The sequence below is a fragment of the Notamacropus eugenii genome, chromosome 5 (genome assembly GCF_028372415.1).
Source record: "Notamacropus eugenii isolate mMacEug1 chromosome 5, mMacEug1.pri_v2, whole genome shotgun sequence".
Taxonomy (NCBI): domain Eukaryota; kingdom Metazoa; phylum Chordata; class Mammalia; order Diprotodontia; family Macropodidae; genus Notamacropus; species Notamacropus eugenii.
Window position 1 is genome coordinate 131,889,698 of NC_092876.1, and position 12,430 is coordinate 131,902,127.

The 12,430-nt window shown below is 37.9% G+C and overlaps 1 protein-coding gene across 21 annotated transcripts in view; it reads left to right on the plus strand.

The window, feature by feature from the left end:
- Nucleotides 1-12,430, plus strand: part of FAM168A (family with sequence similarity 168 member A) — a 204,900-nt gene that overhangs the window by 130,800 nt on the left and 61,670 nt on the right. The window lies entirely within an intron of this gene.

Consider the following 12,430-nt stretch of genomic DNA (forward strand, 5'->3'; position numbering starts at 1 on the left):
AATATATTCCTCTTTCACCCCTTAAATTTATTTTTTTAGATATCATCCCTTCCTATTCAACTTACCTGGTTGCCCTCTGTCTATATGTATGTAATCCCTCCAACTACTCTAATACTGAGAGAAAAGTCTCAAGAGTTATAAATATTATCTTTCCATGTAGGAATATAAACAGTAGTTTTAGTAAGTCCCTTATGATTTCTCTTTCCTGTTTACCTTTTCATTCTTCTTTTGATTCTTGTGTTTGAAAGTCATATTTTCTATTCAGCTCTGGTTTTTTCATCAAGAGTGTTTGAAAGTCCTCTATTTCATTGAATGACCATTTTTTCTCCTGGAGTATAATACTCAGTTTTTCTGGATAGATGATTCTTGGTTTTAATCCTAGCTCCTTTGACTTCTGGAATATCATATTCTAAGCCCTTCCATCCCTTAATGTAGAAGCTGCTAGATCTTGTGTTAATCCTGCTTGTATTTCCACAATATTTGAATTGTTTGTTTCTGGCTGCTTGCAATATTTTCTCCTTGACCTGGGAACTCTGGAATTTGGGTACAATATTCCCAGAAGTTTTCCTTTTGTATTTCTTTCAGGAGGCAATTGGGGAACTCTTTCAATATCTGTTTTACCCTCTGGTTCTAGAATATCAGGGCAATTTTCCTTGATAATTTCTTGAAAGATGATGTCTAGGCTTTTTTTTTTATCATGGCTTTCAGGTAGTCCAATAATTTTAAAATTGTCCTTCCTGGATCTAATTTCCAGGTCAGTTGTTTTTCCAGTGAGATATTTCACATTGTCTGCTCTTTTTTCATTCCTTGAGTTTTGTTTTATAATTTTTTGATTTTTCATAAAGTCATTAGCTTCCATCTGCTCCATTCTAGTTTTTAAGGAATTATTTTCTTCAGTGAGCTTTTGGACCTCCCTTTCCATGTGACTAATTCTGCTTTTTAAGGCATTCTTCTCATTGACTTTTTGGATCTCTTTGGCCATTTTGGTTAGTCTATTTTTTAAAGTGTTATTTTCTTCAGCATGCTTTTTTTGTTTCCTTTAGCAAGCAGTTGACTTGTTTTTCATGATTTTCTTGCATCTCTCTCATTTCTCTTCCCAATTTTTGCTCTGCTTCTCTTACTTGATTTTCAAAATCCTTGTTGAGCTCTTTTGTGGCCTGAGACCATTGCATATTTTTCTGGAGTCTTTGGATATAGGAGGTTTGACTTTGTTGTCTCCTTCTGGTTATGTGTTTTGATCTTCCTTGCCACTAAAGTAAGATTCTATAGTCTGATTGTTTTTCCAGTTTTTGCTCATTTTCCCAGATATTTTCTTGAAGTTTTAGCTCTTTGTCAAGGTTCAGTGGGGTTGGGGGGGGGGGTGTATTGTCAGCCGCTAGATCCCCCCTCCCCAAAATCTGTGGGCCTAGAGCTCCAGAAACATTTGCTGCCTCTGCCTCTGCTGCTGGGGCCATGTGCTACTCCATCCCCTCCGCTGCCCTGGGTCTGGGGCCAGACCACTCTCCTCTTTCACACAGGTCCCACATGTTTTTTCCTCTGACCGTCCAATTTATCCTTGGTGTTTTGGGGTCTTAAAGTCTGGAAACTGCCACAGGTGCCAGAGATTCAGTCCCCCCAAGACCTGCTCAGATCCTGTCATTGCAGGCACAGCCCAGGCCAGACTGCGCTCTGTTCCCAGCATGGCATGATAGACACTTCCCTTCAATCTTCTAGGCTGTCTTGAGTTGGAGATTTGCTTCACTCCATCATTCTGTAAGTTCTGCAGTGCTAGAATTTGTTTAGAGTTATTTTTATAGGTATTTGGCTGTGTCTGGGAGGAGAGCTCTATCAAGTCTGTGCAGTCACTCCACCATCTTGGCTCCCCCCACCCCCCATTCTTACAGTTTCTTTGAGGCTTCACAGGACTGTGTAAAAATACTTGTATTTGGAGTCAGGATACCTGGGTTCTCTTTCAGCTCTACTGTTCTATGACTCTCTGATGATAATGGGTCTTGCTTTGCTTCCTGTGTGCCTGTCCTAGACTAATCACTGTGGAGAGGGCAGGGACAAACAAGTTCTTCCTCTGGGAATTCACCATCTATTTGGGGAGACTAGACTGATGTATGAAACAATTAGAGGATTTAAGTGCTAAATTGTGGTATATACTTAAGAGGTTATGGGGGTTGAGAAGGATATACATCACTTTGGGTTTAAGTAGTCAGGGAAGAAGATGAGGCTTGAAATTGGGCCTTCAGGGATGGGGAGAGAAGAAAATGATAATCGGTACAGATAAAGGTAACGATATTAGTGTCAGGGAGGGGTTGGTGTGAACTTAAGTCTTTTGTGCTTTTTCATAAATATGCACTTAAAATTTCCTTAGGAATATATGAGTTTCATGAATCTAGTGTATGTCTATCATATAGTGGAAGTTATAATTATTGTATTGGATATCACTTAAAAACGAACATATAATTAAGACCTTATTGAATAAATTGGTATCTTTTACATTCAGTCATAGAACATTCAAATTATAGATTTTTAAAATCATACATCCATCAAATATTAGACTGATATATTCCTAGAACCTTAGTGCTACCAAGTCATAGAACCACAGAATTTTAGATTCCTAGGCTCCCAGAGTTGAGGGAGACTTTAGAGATTGTCTTGTTGATCCCCATGTTTACTTGTGTCCTTAGGAAGTTTTGGGTACCTCTGTGACTTGATGTTACTTGTTCAAGATTGTGAAAAATAAACCAAAATTTCTTTCACTTGCAACAATAACGAACAAAAGTGCTTTCTGAACAAGTTGGGCCCTTCTTACTATATGGCGCTGCCTTCCCCAACACTACATTGTGCCTACATTGTCAGTTGGGGATTGGCTGAACAAATAATGTAATAGAACTAATATAATAGATTATTATTACTCTATAAAAAATAATTAAAGAGATAGATTTATAGACAGACTTGAGAAAACTGACCTTATAGTAAAAGTAAGGTGAACAGAACCCAGTGAACAGTTTATGTAATAACAACAACTTTATAAAGAAAAATAACTAAGAAAGACTTAAACACTGTGATTGGTGTAACAACCAACTACAGTTCCAGTGTACATGTTACCCACCTTCTCACAGAAAGTTGATGAACTGAATGTGCAAAGATATACATTTTTGATTATGGCCTATATGGGAATTTGTTTAATTTGATTTTGATACAAAAAAATATAAGAACAAATGAAAAGATACCAAGTGTCTATGTTAGTTCTCTGCACCCAGAAAGCTCAGCTGCTCTTGGCTTCATGGGTACAATTGCCCAGAAACAGTATAAGGAATTAGAGAATACTCTTTTACAGCAGTGAGCCACACTGCATAGCACCCCTCTTATGAATGTGACAGGATCAGCTGACCCATAAAGCACCGAATTTATGACCAGCCACAGACTTAAGGAGAGAACATGAAAGATCTGTCAGAGATGGCAAAGAATTCTTTAGCCAGCATAAAGATTCCCGTGGATTGAAGACCACTAACAGAGCCCTGAGGACTTTAGTAGAAGCTAATCATCAGGCTGCCTTCTTGTTTGTTTCTTTGTTTTGATGACTTTCTTAGCACATAAACTTTTGAATGGGAAGAGTGGTGGAAAAAGTACTAGACCAGCTAGGAGTCAGTATTTAAGGAAAAACTTCTTAACACTCAGCTGTACCATAATTCTTTAGGTGGGAGTGAACTTCTTGACATTGGAGATCTTTAACCAATTCTTTGATTATTGAGGTCTAGCTTGGTGAAGAAATAGATGGAGCCCTGGACCTGGAGTCAGGAAGACCTGAGTTCAAATGTGACCTCAGATACTTATTAGCTATGTAGCCTTGGGCAAGTCACTTAACCACCAACTGCCTGTTTCCTTATCTGTAAAAATGGTGATGATAATAACACTACCTTAAAGCACTATATAGTAGTAGTAGTAGTAGTAATAGAAGTAGTATTGGTGGTAGTAGTAGTAGTAGTAGTAGTAGTAGTAGTAGTAGTAGAAGTAGTATTGGTGGTAGTAGTAGTAGTAGTGGTTGCTATTGTTAAGGGAGTTCTGAATTGTGGTCCCAAGTGTTGCTATCTCACTTTGTGACCTTGGGCAAGCCACTCCTTATTTCTGGATTCTGGTTTCCTCAGATCAAATGGATCTGTGAATATTCTCCATTCATGTCTGCCTGTCCTATGCAACTCTTGTTTGTATCTTCCTATAATTTTGCCACAGGTAGTCCACCCAATGTACTGGGGGCTGTTCTTACTGAACATTTTTATTCCTTATATGTTGCAGTTTGCTCTCACACCCAATGTGTACTTCTGTTTGGAAATGATAGTGTTCCATGACCCAGCAGGCATGCACCTCATGAAAATATTGTTATTTAAAAAGATGATGTCTTATTTCTGGGAGAAGTTTGGGGTCATTAAAGGACTGTTATAATTTTCTGAAGACAACCTAGTCCACTTTTTTCTCCTATTTATTCCTAGGGGCCACCTACATGTTCCATATACACATGTACATATATGCATGCTTATGTATACACACACACACATATATGTATATGCTGATGGGCAAACTTTATAGGTCATCCATGTGACTGTATATAATAGTCTGATCAATAAACATTCATTCATTTGGTTTTTCCTTTGTAGATATTTAGGCTAAACTTTTTTGAGTGGTTGCTGATCTTTTACAAGGGGTTCAGAAATAGTCCAGAACTTGGCACAACCAACAAGGTATCACCCACAAACAGGATCATCTGGAAAGCCTTATCATCCATAGGATCTTCTCCCTGGCAGTGGCAGACACCTTTGGTGCAATCCATCTCCTTATTTTATGCCTCTCCTGATATTTATGATCAAAATATATCTCCTGGTATTTATGATCTCACAAGGTTACTTGTATTGTTATCTTTCAAGGAGTTATGAATAATTTTGATGTATGGATAGACAGGTAGGTGATGCAGTGAATAAGAGTGCCAGTCCTGGAGTCAGGAAGACTCATCTTCCTGAGTTCGAATCTGGCCTCAGACACTTAGTATAAGTGTGACCCTGGATAAATCACTTAACCCTATTTGCCTCAGTTTCCTTGTGTGTAAAATGAGCCAGAGAGGGAAAAGGCAAACCATTCCATTATCTTTGCCAAGAAAACCCCAAATGGGATCATGAAGAGTTAGATACAACTGAAATGACTGAACAACAAAAATGGATGGGAGACACTTTATTGGAAGAAAGATTCTCAGGTAGTGTGTTGATCTACTGAAGCAATTTTTTTTTATAATTACCAGGTGTTAATTAGAATTTTGTATTTTCTACATCTTTTAGTCAGATTTGTTCTCCTAGGTAATACTGCTTGTGAAAACAAGCTTGTCCCCTAGTAATAACCTTATCAAGGAGGTTTATCTAGGTAATGATTCTCATAACCAACAAGCATTTATTAAGCGTTTCCTGTATGCCTTTGCCAGGTTCTGGGGATAAAAATAAAACAATCCCTGAACTAAAGGAGCATATATGGAAAAGAAAGCTTACAGGTTGCTAGCTGCGGATGTTTTATCATTTGCCTTTTTTATTGAGGGGTGGGAGTAGGATAGTATTAACAAGGTCCAAGGTATTTTTTCCCATGCTTTTGGTAACTTCTTTCCTTCAGATATCTTGGGAATTAATCTTTCAGTGCTCTCACAATTGTCATTTCCATCATAGTCTAATCTAACTACTTTTATTGTCTTTTCTTTCTAGTGCCTTTTCTATGTCCTCAGTGAACACATTCAAGGGTATGCTGTTAGAATCCAAGTGTGGAGACCGTATTTTCCTTGATTATGAAAAGTTTGATATAAAAATCTTTGCAGATCATTAACCATTTTCCTCCATTTTCTATTTTTGCACTTAAATCCTCTGGGAACAATTGCTTAGATAGTTCTCATTCTCTAAATTGATTTTACCCTCCCATACTTCTGTTTTATATGATGATTTTGGGCATTATCTTCCATTATCCTTTTCTGTAAGATTTTACAAGTAAATTTGTATTTTAAGCCACTGTTGCTTTTATCTGTCATCTCTTTTTACCTGAGAAGTAAGCCAAGCATTTGCTGACTAAGGTATTTTTATCTCTTATGGTCTCCTTGTTATGGTAATTGATTAATTTTAGTTAAATTTCTACATGGGATTATCATAGTATATGTCTGTAGCTTTTGTTCTGTCTCATCCACTTTTTGTTAATGGGTCAGGATTGATTTTTTAAAATTGCACATCATATCATTTTTCATTTTTATTATTCTAGTTTTATATTAATTTTGGTCTCAGTTATAATACCAGTCATGATACCCAAGTAGTTTCTTCTCCATAAAAACATAATGAATTTCCTTTCCTTGGACGTTATGCAGCACTTATAATGTCCAGCAGTTACCAATTCCCTTCTTAAAGAAAATATTTATGCTATTTAGGCTTGAGGCTTCTCTGTAGTCTACTTCTCATTTTTGCCCCCTGACTCATATTTTTTTAATTTATTTATTTTTAGATTACAACATTCGGTTCCACAAGCTTTTGATTTTTAAATTTTCTCGCCTCCCTTCCCCTGCCTCCTCCCTAAGATGGCATGCAATCAGATATAGGCTCCATGTACACATTCATATTAAACATTTTCACATTAGTCAAGTTTTAAAGAAGTATGATAACCAAAGGAGTGAACCATGAGAAAGAAGGAACAACAAAACAAAACAAAACAGAGAACAAATAGTACACTTCAATCTGCATTCAGATTCTGTAATTCTTTCTCTGGATGTGGATGGCCTTTTGGATTGTGTTAGAATCTTGCACTGCTGAGAAGAGCCAAGTTTATCTTTTTTAAAAATTTTATTTATTTTTTTTAAATTTTCAAAATTCATTCTACAAAGTTTTGAGTTCCAGATTTTCTCACCATCTTTCACCTCCCCCAACCCCAAAATGCCAAGCATTCCAATTACCCCTATCACCAATCTGCCCCCACTTCTAACATCCCTCCCTTCCCTTGTCCCCATCTTCTCTTTTGTCCTGTAGGGCAAGATAAATTTCTATACCACATTACCTGTATTTCTTATTTCCCAGTTGTATTCAGGAACAATACTCAAGAGTTGTTCCTAAAACTTTGAGTTCCAACTTCTCTTCCTTCCTCTCTTCCCACCCATCCCCACTGGGAAGGCAAACAATTCAATATAGGCTATAAATGTGTAGTTTTACAAATGACTTCCATAATAGTCATGTTGTGTAAGACTAACTATATTTCCTCTCCATCCTATCCTGCCCCCTGTTTCTTCTATTCTCTCTTTTGACCTTGTCCCTCCCCAAGAGTTTTGACTTCTAATTGCTCCCTGCTCCCATTGCCCTCTCTTCCATCATCCCCCCATCCTGCTTATCCCCTTCTCCCCCACTTTCCTGTATTGTAAGATAGGTTTTCATACCAAAATGAATGTACATTTTATTCCTTTCTTGGGTCAAATGTGATAAGAGTAAGCTTCACATTTTCTCTCTCACCTCCCCCCTTTTCCCTCCATTGAAAAGTCTTTTTCTTGCCTCTTTTATGAGAGACAATTTGCGCTATTCCATTTCTTCCCCCAATATATTCCTTTCTTACCCCTTAATTTCATTTTTTTTATATATGATCCCATCCTATCTCACTCACCCTGTGCTCTCTGTCTCTCTCTCTGTATATATGTGTGTGTGTGTTTGTGTGTGTGTGTGTGTGTGTGTGTGTGTGTGTGTGTGTGTGTAATCCCACCAACTACCCAGATACTGAAAAAAGTTTCAAGAGTTGCAAATACTGTCTTTCCATGTAGGAATGTAAACAGTTCAACTTTAGTAAGTCCCTTATGATTTCTCTTTCCTGTTTACCTTTACATGCTTCTCTTGATTCTCGTGTTTGAAAGTCAGATTTTCTTTTCAGCTCTGGTCTTTTCATCAAGAATGCTTGAAAGTCCTCAATTTCATTGAAAGACCATTTTTCCCCCTGAAGTATTATACTCAGTTTTGCTGGGTAGGTGATTCTTGGTTTTAGTCCTAGTTCCTTTGACTTCTGGAATATCATATTCCATGCCCTTCTGTCCCTTAATGTAGAAGCTGCTAGGTCTTATATTATCCTGACTGTATTTCCACAATACTCAAATTGTTTCTTTCTAGCTGCTTGCAATATTTTCTCCTTGACCTGATAGCTCTGGAATTTGGCTACAATGTTCCTAGGAGTTTCTCTTTTTGGATCTCTTTTAGGAGGTGATTGGTGGATTCTTTCAATATTTATTTTGTCCCCTGGTTCTAGAATATGAGGGCAGTTTTCCCTGATACTTTCGTGAAAGATGATGTCTAGGCTCTTTTTTTGATCATGACTTTCAGGTAGTCCCATAATTTTTAAATTGTCTCTCCTGGATCTATTTTCCAGGTCAGTTGTTTTCCAGTGAGATATTTCACATCGTCTTCTATTTTTCATTCTTTTGGTTTTGTTTTGTAATTTCTTGATTTCTCATAAAGTCATTAGTCTCCATCTGTTCCATTCTAATTTTTAAAGAACTATTTTCTTCAGTGAGCTTTTGAACCTCTTTTTCCATTTGTCTAATTCTGCTTTTTAAAGCATTCTTCTCCTTGTTGGCTTTTTGAACCTCTTTTGCCAATTGAGTTAGCCTGTTTTTAAAGGTGTTATTTTTTTCAGCATTTTTTTGGGTCTCCTTTAGCAAGTTGTTGACTGACTTTTCATGATTTCCTTGCATCTCTCTCATTTCTCTTCCCAATTTGTCCTCCACCTCTCTTACTTGATTTTCAAAATCCTTTTTGAGCTCTTCCATGGCCTGAGCCCACTGAATATTTATTTTGGATGTTTGGGATACAGAAGCCTTGACTTCTATGTCTTTCCCTGATGGTAAGCATTGTTCTTCCTCATCTGAAAGGATGGGAGAAAATATCTGTTCAACAAGAAAGTAACCTTCTATAGTCTTATTTTTTTTCCCTTTTTTGGGCATTTTCCCAACCAATTACTTGACTTTTGGATCTTTTGTCAAGAGTAGGGTATACTCTGGGGATCTGTAAGATCTCAGTTCCTCCAAGGTGGCACAGTCAAGCATGTACACTGGTCTAGGAGCAACCAGAAACTTTTGTGGCCAGAATCTCTGTTTAATAGAGTTCCCTCTCCACAGCCACCTAGCCTCCACTTCCACCAAGCCATCACTGGGGGCTGAGATTCAAATAAGCTGCTTATTCCCCCAGGGGCTTTCGGTGGGGGCAGGGCTGCCATTCAGTGTGAGATAAAGATCAGCTGCTCAGTTCTTCCAGAGGCATTAGGTAGGGGCAGTGCTGCCACGCAGGGCTTAGGTAAGGATGAGCTGCTCAGTGCCCCCAGGGGTTTTACGATCTGACTATGGATGTGGGTTGCTGTGGGAGCGACTGCCTCAGCCTGAGGCCAGGGCTATGGGAAGACCTTGCTCCCTTCTTGGCAAGCTGAAAAAAGCCCTCTCACTGACCTTTGGTGCCTGTGGGTTGAGGGATTTGCAAACCTCTGCTACTGTGGCTGGGGATTCCGCCCCTGAGGCCTGCTCCAGTCCTCCTTCAGGCACTGTGCCTCAGTGGCCAAGGCTAGGCTGGGCTGGGCTTCGCTCCGCATTCAGTGTGACAGACCTTTCCCATTGGCCTTTCAGGTCACCCTCGGCTGGAAATCTCTACTCCATTGTTCTGTGACTTCTGCTGCTCTAGAATTTGTTGAGAGTCTTTCTTCACAGGTATTTTATGGACTGTGGGGGAAGAGCTAGCGTATGTGCGTCTTTCTACTCCACCATCTTGGCTTCGCCCCCTGATTCATATTTTGTAATATATTTCTCACAATTCATACCTATTCCCACCATTTCTTTGAAGATCATTGATTCTATAAGTATGGATAAATTTAATTTGAAGAATCTTATAAAATACCCAGACAACTAGGTGGCACAGTGGATAGAGCACCAGCTCTGTAGACAGAAGGACCTGAGTTCAAATGTAGCCTTAGACACTAACTGTGTGGCTCAAGGCAAGTCACTTAACCCTGTTTGCTTCAGTTTCCTCATCTATAAAATGAGCTGGAGAAGGAAATGATAAACTACTTCCGTATCTTTGTCAAGAAAACCCCAAATGTGATCGTGGAAGGTTGGATATGACTGAAATGACTCAATAATACAACATAAAGTACCTAGTAGAACTTTCCTATCTCTTAATTTTATATACTGGTATATAAACTGTGATTATTTTCATGGTGGTCTTTTTCATATAGCTATTATGAATGTTGCAACAATATGAGATGGCTAAGCATCCCATGAAATAATGTTTTTGTTGCTTTGGGCACAAGATAAAATGAACTTAGCCGGTTCATTTCAAGAAATGATTGCTTACCATTTGCTTGTGGCTTTCTTCTTTTGGTTTCATTTATAGTGAGAATATCAAGATTGATGCAATTCATTTCTTTTTGTACTATGCCTCTTTGTTGGTCATTAGATAAGTAGCCTACCTTTAGAATACCAATAGCCAAGTTAAAGTTTGAAAATTAAAAATTTTGTTATTAACAGCATGTTCCTCTCATCTTTCCATTCTACCACATCACTGTAAAAGGGGAACACAAAGGCTATAGGGCCATTTTGTAATTTTCTTTGTTTCATTAGTTATTATAGCTAAAGAATTAATCACTAGCCTCCTGGCCTGCTAACAACACACTTCTTCGTACTTAGCTAAAATGGTCCTTAGAAAGAATACTTGAACCATTGCTGCAATCACATTCAAAGCTTTCCAGCATTGTAAAGCCTACTTGAAGTCTTCTCTGCTAAAAGGCCATTAAGAGCCAAGAATTGTTTATAAGCCACAGGAACATATCAGAATACAAATTTATGAAAGTTTCTCATTTGTAAAATGAAAAATGGGGGAAATACATGTGGTTATATAACAGCTCATGTGAAGAGGACCTTGAGACTCATAGTTGACCATAAGCTCAACAATGTGATGTGGCTATCAGAAAAAGTTTGTGAAATCTTAGTCTTTGATAATAAAAATGAAGGAGCTGACAGTCCTATTTTCTTCTCTCCTAGTCAGACCATATTTAGACTTCACCATACTCTGAACACCACACTGTATGGTCATTTTTGCCCTCATATCTTTGTTTACAAAACTTGCACAACTCTACAGTTTAGAATACCCTATTCTTTGCTTCCTTTTCAAAGCCTATCTGTCCCTAAGAACCATGAAAAGTCTTGTCTCCTTCAGAAAGCCTTTCTTTGAATCATGTACTCTAGGACTAATTAGGACATAAAATATTAGAACATGCAGCATTAGAGCAAGACCCTTTAGAATATAAAACATGTGCATTCAGCACCATAGAGAGTTCCCATGAGGCCAGGGCCTCCAAGCTCTCACCTAGGTTTAATAAAAAGCTCCAACAATGCTCTTCATAATTCACTCCCCAAAAATGTATTAAGTGCCTGTTGTGCAGAGAACTTCAAGAACTGTGAAGTCGGGATGAGATGCTGCCTGCTTTTAAAGGGTTCTCAATCTTATAAATGTATATTACGGGTGCTATGCACTTGATTTAGTCAGAAAACATGGTTTTGAGTTCCATTTCTGAGACTTAATGCATGTGTGTCCTTTAGCAAATTATATCCCCTTTCTAGTTCTCAGTTTCTTTATGCATAAAATACAGGGTTGAACTTTGGGATCTCTGAGGCCCTGTCCATAAAGGTTAGGACTTTATATAAACAGATAACAATAATGTAGAAAAGCTTGCATGCATGCATAAAGGATCTGTGATTTTTGTTAGTGGGAAATTCTCCATCAGTTCAGCTTCAAACTGTCTCTAACTTAATAAAGGAGTTGCCTGAGGCATATAGAAGTTAAATGACTTGCTCATATAGCTCAATATAAATGTCAGATGGATTTGAATCCAGTTCTTCCTGACTCCAAACCTAACACTTTCCCTGCTACATCATGCTGTCACTCAATAATAATGACAGTAATAATACTTGTATTTGCATAGCTCTTTAAGGTTTATAAATGCTTTCCTCACAACTAATAGTATAGTGTTTTTAGCTTTGTCAGGAAACTTTTTCAAGGAGATGAAATCTCTTTACTGCGGTCACACAGCTAGTGTCAGAGTGAGGAATCTACTCTATCTACTCTGCCACATTTTCTGTGCGCTTAGGTGATCTCTAAGTTCCCTTCCAGTTTTAAGAATATGCAATTCTATTATGCAAAAATAAAGTTTTCTTAAAGTAGACCAAAAATACAGCAAATAGACTGAAATACAATTTTACTTTATATTATTATTTTATGTGGGACTCAGAATAGACATGTCAAGTAGTAGTGCTGGCGTTATCATGCTGACTTAACAAATTAAGAAATCTGAGTTACAGCAAGAAGAAGTTACTTGCCCTTGTTCATATGACTTATTCATGGCAGGAGATTCTATGTTCCCT